Consider the following 8,806-nt stretch of genomic DNA (forward strand, 5'->3'; position numbering starts at 1 on the left):
CAGAGAGCCTTTTGCTGAGGCAGGAATGGGGGGGAGTCACTGCCAATGGGGGATGTGGCCTCCAGGAGGCAGTCCTGAGTTGCCGGGGCAGCCTGGGATGGAGGGACAGTGAAGGAGGCAGGGCCTCTGGGATGGAGCACAACGGGCTGGAAGGGGGCGATGAGAGATGCAGTGGTGGGGTCAACGTGGGAAGGGCCTTGACGGCCAGGCTGTGTGGACTGATCCTCCCGGGGTCTTGTCAGGGTGCCTCCGAGCAGCAGCAGATGAACCCACCTGAGAACCTCCTAGGGCAGATGAGAGAGCATCTCTTAGGGGGGGTCAGTGCTGCTGGAGGAACCCCCACAGTGATGAGGGAACCTGATCTCATTTTTCCGCCTTCTTTTTCAACTTTCCCCATCTATTACTAAATTCCCTCCTACATTTCCCTCAAATCCTCCCAGTCCTCACCACTCCGACTTCCACCCTGAACCCTCAGTGCGGGCCGCCTTCGTCTCTCTCCTGGACTCATGCAAAAAAACCACTCTCCAGTCCTACCCCTGCAGCCCTCCTTCCTCGTGCCAACCTGTGAGCTTTGGGACATGGAGCTCTGACCACGCTCCACCTTCTGAAAAGTAGTAGCCGCTGGCGCTCCTGAAGCACTGGCCAGGGCCAGGCGCTGTTTTACGCATTTTAGGTGAAGTCACTAACTTAAACTTTATAACAATCCCATGAGGTTTACACCATGATCAAGCCTCGGGTTACAGCAGAGAAACTGAATTCCGAGAAGTAATTGCCTGAGGTTACCCAGCTAGGAAGTGGCCAAGCCTGGATTGGAACCCACATAGTCTCCACTTCCACCCCTGACATCTTTCAGTCTGTGTTCAGCCACGTAGTCAGAAAGATCCTGACCATGTCCGGGTCCTTACCGTCACCCACCAGGCCTTATATGACCCGGGCCCATTACTTCTCTGCCTCTGTCCTCACTTCCTGGTGGCTTCATGGCTGTTCCTCCAATGTGCCAGACCTCGGGGCCTTCGCACTGCCTCTCCCTCTGCCTGAAATGCTCTGCTGTAGGTCGGCTTGCCTTGCTCCTCCACCTCGTTCATGTCTCGGCTTAAATACTGGCTTTCTAGAAAGGTCTCATACTACTCTATTTAAAACTGCAATTCCTGCTCAGCATTCCCAATTTCCCTTCCCTGCTTTATTTTTCTGCCTACTTCTGCCTTCTAATAATGATGCCATTTGTTTATTATTTGTCATCTTTCCCTTCCTGCCAGAACAGAAACTTCACAAGGGCAAGGATCTTTGCCTGCTTAGTTCATTGGAGTATCTCTAGTGCCCGGAGCAGCGCCTGGCACTGGGTCCTGCTAATAGGTGTAAACATTTCTTCACACCCCTGTACCTCTGCCTAGGCTGCTCCACTCCTCGGAACGCTTTTCCCTGTAAGACTCTAAGATTTTCTATCCGTCTGACCACTTCCAGTGGCACTCTGCCCTGAAGCAGCCCTCCGGGATGGACACAGCCTGGGCAGCTGGTCCTGGGTCACCAACCACACTCACACTGCCTGCCTCGTGTGCTGTGATCTCGCATCGGACTCCTCACCGCTGAGATGGAGCGACCTGCTGGGGCCAGGCGGTGCCCAGCTCAACACTTCTTGCCAGTCCCCTCGCTGCTCTGAGGACAGGAAGGAGACAACTCTCAGACTGCCGAGGGACACAGGGGAGAGGAATCATCCGACTCCTCCCCTGTACCTGTGGTTTCAGACATACCTTTGCAGTTCTCTGGGATGTTGCACTTGCTCCCTGCCCCTAATTCCATTTCTGCTTCTATTCCTGGGACCTTCATCTGTTCGCTCCTTTTCAAATCTTACTCTTCAAATTGTTCTGCACCCCTCACTCTTTTTCAAAACTTACTTTTCAAATTTTTCTGCACCCCTCTTTCACCGGACTCCTCTACCCCTATCAATATAGCTCTACTTCAGTCCTGGCCCAGAGTTTGGGTTCACCACGCTCAGCTGTGGAAGTTGTACCCTGCACAGTTCAAAGAGGGGACATTCCGGCTGCAGCGACTGCAATGTAAAATCAGCACAACCAGATTCAGACCTGCTGGGCCCCATTCACAGCCTCCAGGGGCAGTGAGTCCACTGAGACCACAGCAGGACTTGGACACCAGCCCTGCCCCACTGGTGCTGGATTAACTGACCCTGCTGAGTTGTCTGGAGAGGAGGACTCCAGAAAGAAGGATCCCTGGTCTGGGGCTTCCTGCTCTGTCCCGTGCAAGAAGCTAAACCTGCAGGAAAGTATGGGGACTCTCTCCGGGAGCAACAGTCCTTGTGGTTCGGGACTTGAACTAGGAGCTGACCAGGGCCTTAGAAATTTAATGAGAGACAAGAAGGCCTGGTAGGCAGGGGGCTTTGGGGATCATTCCTGGGCCAGCAGAGACTTCTTCATGTGGTTCTATCACTCCTCCACATATGGGGTAGCAACTAAGTGCCCCCAGCCACACCCTGCCACCCCCACCTCCCACACCCACCACTAATTGCACTGGATCAGCCCCATCTAGCTGGGCCATCCACACCGATCGCTGTAGCCCATCACTCGCCCATCTTCCTCCTTGGGCACAAGGATTCGGGCATAAAAACACTTACAGTCACTTCCATCGATGGGGGTTAACCATATACCAGGCACTGACTAATAGATGTAGGAGGTGGAGACTGTCATCCTCTCCATTTTACAAAGCAACAAACTGAGGGTCACTGATGTTACCTGACCTGGCAGAGTGAGCTTTGAACTCAGCTCATTTGGCACTGCATCCCACCTCTTAGCCACTCTGCTCCCTGCCTCTGGAAGCCTCTGGATGCCAACTATCTGGAATTTTTTTTTTTTTTTTTTTTTTTAGGTTTTTGTCTTGGGGCACATGTACTTGCCATAGAGAGACAGGGAGACAGAGACATTGAGAGGGAAAGTGAGAGATCATCCCCCCCACCCCGGGGGATGGCCAGGCTACAATCCCTTCATTCTTCTTGGGACCTAGGGCGTGCACACACATACGCCTAGCATGAGTTTTAATATGCCAGGTCTGGGCCATGAACCGCGGTTGGCCATGTGGGAGTCCAGCGGCATAACCGCTACGCCATCTGCTGGCCACCACCTGGGGGATTTTGCATACAAACCTCCTGGCCTCCAGGTGCAAGAGGCAGATGTGCCCAGCTGAAGTTCGGCCTGGGCAAGGCAATGTGCAGCCTGGGTGGGTGAACTGGGTGGGGGCTGTTCCTGCACATGTCGGAGGGGCTGAGGAACAGAACCTGGAAGCCCAGGCCTCTCTCCTCCTCACAGAAGCAAATGCCTGAGTGAATTTCTCATCGAGCTGAAGTCAGGCCAAATCTGCTTCCACGCAGGTGTTAGGTTGTTCCCCTGTAGGCTGGAAACGACTGCGGTTGATTTAAAATCCTGACACCTGTGTTCATCAGCCCAGACTCCACCACGATGACTGTCCCTATAAAGTTCCTAATCCTTGTACTTATGCAGTGTCCTTAGCCTCTGACGGGCCGGACCTATCTGAGCAGGGAGATTTGGTTATTATGTAGAAGAGTTATAATAAGAAATATGACTGCAAAAGCCAAGTCAGTTGAAATTGGACTATAATTAAATGCTTAGAAAATTCTATGCTTGGCTCATTTTAAAATCAAGTGCTTCTTTGTAGCAATTTCCTTTCTTTAATTACAATTTCCTGTCTAGTTTGACATTTACAATGCAATCTTGGGGGACATGTTTGTGATTTATTATTCCTGCTCCTATCAGGATATCACTGTGCAGAAATGAGTTTATAAAATAAGAGCTCAAATTATTATGGCCTTTGACCAATAAAGCAGGCTCATAATTTCAGGCCTGAGAGAAGATTACCATTTTTGACAACCCAAGGCAGAAATACTGGTGAGGGGGAGGGCTCAGTTTGGGGAATTCGCTCCATGTTCAAAAACACTGCATCGTCTCCTCAGGGAAGACCGGCTATGGAGGCAGAATATGTTAAATAATCTCTCGAATATACGCTAGGCTTTGGAACTTTCGCTGTCATCGACCATGGCATACCTGGAGGTAGACAGGAAGACATCTTCATCCCCATTTTACAGATGGGGAAACTGATGCCCAGAGAAGTCAAGAGCCTTGTTCAAGATCACACAGCTAGAAGACAGTGGTCTTAGGATGAACACCCAGGTCCAAGGCAGTGAGTCCTTTCCCCGTGGTATAATAGCTGCTCCAGAGGCTTGAGAAGCGACCAGAGACACTAAGATGCCTTCTGGGCAACTCAGCATAGGGAGCCCTTTCACTTAAAGCAACTGGAGCTGGACCAGACCCCAGAGCAGCACACGGCTCCTGACCCAATTGAGAGCAGCCAACAGCGTGTGTGGATGGCTACAGATGCTTGGGGGCGCTGTGTGGACCCCCGTGCGTGCGTGTGGTGTGTGACTGAGGGGAGCGTAGGCAGGTGTATAGGTGCTTGTGCAGAGTGCATCACCAGCCCATTCGACATAAGCTAGAAAGGAGAGAGCCAAAGTGGACACACAAAGAAACGTACGCCCAAATCATGAAAGACTGGGTTTCCATCCTTCTGTGAAGACCTCGGAGGGGACCAGGAGGGCAGAGGGCCCTCACCCTTCTATTCTGAGAACTTGCCCTGGTGAAGCCTCCAATCAGGCTGGTCCCCAGCTGCGGTTGGGTGGTGACTTCTAATCAGGTGGAGCTCACTCACTGGCCCCTCTCTGAGTCTGGGGACTCAGTTTCCGGGGGACTGAGCATCCTCTGAGCCTCTCCCTTCCAGCTGCCAGCTGGTCAGGAAGGGGGCGATACCATCTTGAGGAGGAGGAGCACTACAAATAGGGCGGGTCTGAGGACTGGCAAGGAGCCTAACTGGACACAGTGGGTTGGTGGCACTTGTGGGACATCCAGGAGAGCAGGAAGCGGTGTCCAGGAAGCAGAAGGGTGGGTGGGTCTGAGAGCCTGAGTGGAGGTCTGAGCTGGGCTCGTGGTTTCTGGCCCTCTGCCCTGCCCATGAACACCTGCCTGTGGTTTTCAGCTCTGTTGTCTGTCCCCAGCTTTGACTGCGGCCATGAGGGAGTGGGCACATGATGCAGACCCCTGAAGTGGGTGGTAGCCAGAGCCCCTGTGGAGGCAGTGGGTGTAATATTGCCGTGGCTAGTAGGAGCTGCTGGCCTGGTTTGTGCATAAACAAGGTTCCTGAGCAGGGCCTAAGGACTCCTAAGCAGGGCCTTCTGGGGTGCTCCCTCTCGCCCCTCTATAGATCCCTTCAGAAGTGGACGTTGGGCTTCCGCTTTGTCTCACTCGAAAGGCGCTGTTATGAGAGGCAAATCCCCATCTCTGGCTTTTGGCCTCAGATTAAGTCTGTCCAGAGACTCGTTTGTTGCCTGTGAAAATCCCTTTATTACTTCAAAACAATTTTGAAGCAGAATGCATTAAGATTTTTGAAGAAAGAGAAATAATCATATCCCTACACTGGGATGCTGGTTATGAGATTCAAATGGATGGGCCAAGGCAATCCTCTTATGGTGCTTCCCCCATGTGAGGCTGGGGAGGGGAGAAACACCTGGCGGCTGAGCCAAATATTGGTCCCCTGAAGACCCCTCCAGGGCTGGCCTCACCTGGGCTCTCTGCGCTTGCTTCCCTCCCTGCACACCTATGCACACATTCACTGACATATGCACATACATGTACAGATACACACACCGATCACTTCTTGTCCACGGTTACTTCCTTCAATCATCGTATTGTTCAGGAAGGAAGTTTGGAAGGCTGTTTGGCTTCTATTGCTCAAAGGCAAAAATCAAATCTCAGATTGGGAAAGTGACCCTGCCAAGGTCAAACTGAACTAGATCTGAGGTCTTCTCTTTCCAAGGTCAGGATTCTCACCCTAGAACTTCCCAGAACTACAAGCAGGTCTGAGACTCCCCCCAGGTCCCTGACTCCATGAGGGAGACCAACCCGGGCCCAAGTGATCCTGGGACCTTAATGCCACCCTACCTGGGACCATGAGAGTTCCTACTCTAAGACACAAAGACTCTAAGACTTTCCTGCCCAAAGACACAGAGAAGTCCCAGTTGGATGCTGTTGCCCTAACCCCAACACTCCTTTCCTGAACTGATCTTTTCAAGCCCCTGGACCAAGCAGGGAAAATGGCAGGAGGAGATGGTTTTAAGGATGCATGGAGATCCATCCATCCATGCATCCCTTCCTCCACCCATCCAGCAAGTTTGGCTACACACGTGGTTACAGTAAAGAGTAAAAAACCCACAGTTCTGCCCTCAAGCCTCTTGTGGGTTGGAGAAGACAGACAGGAAAATGGCCTTTGCAGCCTGATGTTAACTGTTGGGACCAGAAACACACAGGATGCTGGGGGAGCACAGTTTTATCTTTATGCAGCCAAGGATGGAGGTCTCCTGAGCCTGGGAAGACAGGAAGGAACCAGCCATCTGGAGAGAGAGGAGCAATGTTCCAAGGGAGGAAGGAGGAGGTTGGGTAATGTGTGCCCAGAGAGGCTGTGGTTCAGGGGCTGCCTCTGTGAGTACCCTTGGAATCTCCAGGAGACTTTGCCTAACCTCATCCAGAGCCCACAGACCCTGCCTCCACTGCACATCCACTGCAATCTCACCAGGGCACATTCATCATTGGAGTGGGGAAGACGTCACTAAGTGAGCTTCAAAGAGTCCCTGGACAACACGTTTTATGAGAAAGTTATGATTTCAGCTTTCTGATCCGCCATCTGCGGTGGGACCGCCTCCAAGATGCAGATTTTCGTAAAAACCCTCACAGGGAAGGCCATCACCCTCGAGGTTGAACCGTCGGATACAATAGAAAATGTAAAAGCCAAAATCCAGGATAAGGAAGGAATTCCTCCTGATCAGCAAAGACTGATTTTTGCTGGCAAGCAGTTGGAAGATGGACATACTCTGACTACGACATCCAAAAGGAGTCCACGCTTCATCTTGTGCTGAGACTTCATGGTGGTGCTAAGAAAAGAAAGAAAAAGTCTTACATCACTCCCAAGAAGAATAAGCATAAGAGAAAGAAGGTTAAGCTGGCTGTCCTGAAATACTACAAGGTGGATGAAAATGGCAACATGAGCCGCCTTCGCCGGGAGTGCCCTTCAGATGAATGTGGTGCTGGGGTTTTTATGGCCGGCCATTTTGACAGACATTATTGTGGCAAATGTTGTCTGACTTACTGTTTCAACAACCCAGAAGACAAGTCATTGTTTATGAGTTAATAAAAGAAAGGAACTAACCTTTAAAAAAAAAAAAGAAAGAAAGAAAGTTATGATTTCAGAAGGTTTTTGCATCCAAACGTGAAGTCTGCTTGTAACTAGCTCTTGGAGGGACATTCTAAAGATATGTGCCAAGGCCAGGGGGTGGTGTGACCATCAAGGTGCTAGACTCCCACGTGGCTGACATGGCTCAAGTCCCAGACCTAGAGACTTGAACATCATGCCAGGTATGTATGTGCATGCCCAAAATCCTGGAAGAAGAATGTAGGAGAGGGGATTGTGGTATGTCCATGCCTTCTGAGGGGGAGGGGTGATTTCTCACTTTCTCTCTCAGTCTCTGGTGAGCACATGAATCCTATGGCAAAAAACTTTTTTTTTTTTTTTAAGAAAAAAAGATATGCGGCACTTTTAATACTAAATGCTTTAAGGGTGTCATCTCCCTTCGAGATAATAAAACAAGTACTAATTGCTCTGTGACACTCAGGGTACTGGCAAGGGCAAGTTTTCTTAATTTTCTAACACAAATGAAAGCTGATGTCAGACACTCGTCAAAATTAGCAAGACATCTAATACCAGTTATTTTCAGGGAGTTCTCTTTCCTCTCTATTTTATAAGAACCTCAAGGGTTACACATCCCCCAAAACCAGAGAGGTCTTTGTCCCTAGGCATAGCTGCCTTTGCGCCTGACTTAAGCCCCTTTAAAGGCAGGTGGCTCTTCTGGGACCCAAATTGAAGCCTGATCCTCAGCTTCAACCTGCTCTTCCACTGAACCAAGAAGTATTGGCTCCCCGGTTGTCCTGGGCCTAAGGATAGGTCCTGTGGACTAGACCAGTTGGGGACCTCCCATCTGAGGCTTGTAAGTTGGCCTAGTGGCTTGGAGAGCCCCTTTGGCCATCCAAGTCTTGGGTTGTGTTCAAACCCCACACTGCATGCCATTCTCACTGCCTCATTGGGATCGTCCCGTAGTCCTGTCCCTTTGCTCACCTGCCAAAAGCTCTAACCAGCCTCCTGATCCCCCTCAGGCTGACCCAGCTCTGTGACAATTCAGAAATTGTGCATTCAGCGGGAAGATTAGGCCTGATTAAGAAATTTGTGCTAACGAACTGTGCTTAATTGGATTTGGGGAAGGACACAGAATGGGCTGCTTGACATTCCAGGGTTCTCAGCAAAGTCCTGGGGCCTCCCTGGCTCCTCCCTGCAAGGCCGGCCACAGCCCCAGCTCCTTTACCCCCAGTGCCCCAGCCTTCGGCCTCTCAGCCTAGTAACAGGGAAGTTATCTGCCTAATCAGACTAATTAGCACCAGGGACACAAAGTTGTAATCTACAAAGAATGCAAATGCCAGTTTTACAAAATGAAAACGCCATATGTGCAGTAATTAGCAAACCACAGGCACATTTTATAAATCATATTTATTAGTTTGTAAACAAATCAAGCTCTAAATGAAATGAAAGATGCCATTAACTGGGACTCTAGCAGCAGCAGTGCTGAGCAGGCCTGAAATGGGGGACCAGGGGCACGGGGTAGAAGCTGGTCCAGGAGCCCTGCATGGGG

The 8,806-nt window shown here is 50.8% G+C and overlaps 1 pseudogene; it reads left to right on the forward strand.

The window, feature by feature from the left end:
• The first annotated feature begins 6,771 nt into the window (after positions 1–6,771).
• On the forward strand, positions 6,772–7,275 carry LOC106733196 (ubiquitin-40S ribosomal protein S27a pseudogene; annotated as a pseudogene).
• The last annotated feature ends 1,531 nt before the right edge of the window (positions 7,276–8,806 follow it).

This window comes from Tupaia chinensis, unplaced genomic scaffold (genome assembly GCF_000334495.1).
Source record: "Tupaia chinensis unplaced genomic scaffold, TupChi_1.0 Scaffold141165_1, whole genome shotgun sequence".
Lineage (NCBI taxonomy): Eukaryota > Metazoa > Chordata > Mammalia > Scandentia > Tupaiidae > Tupaia > Tupaia belangeri.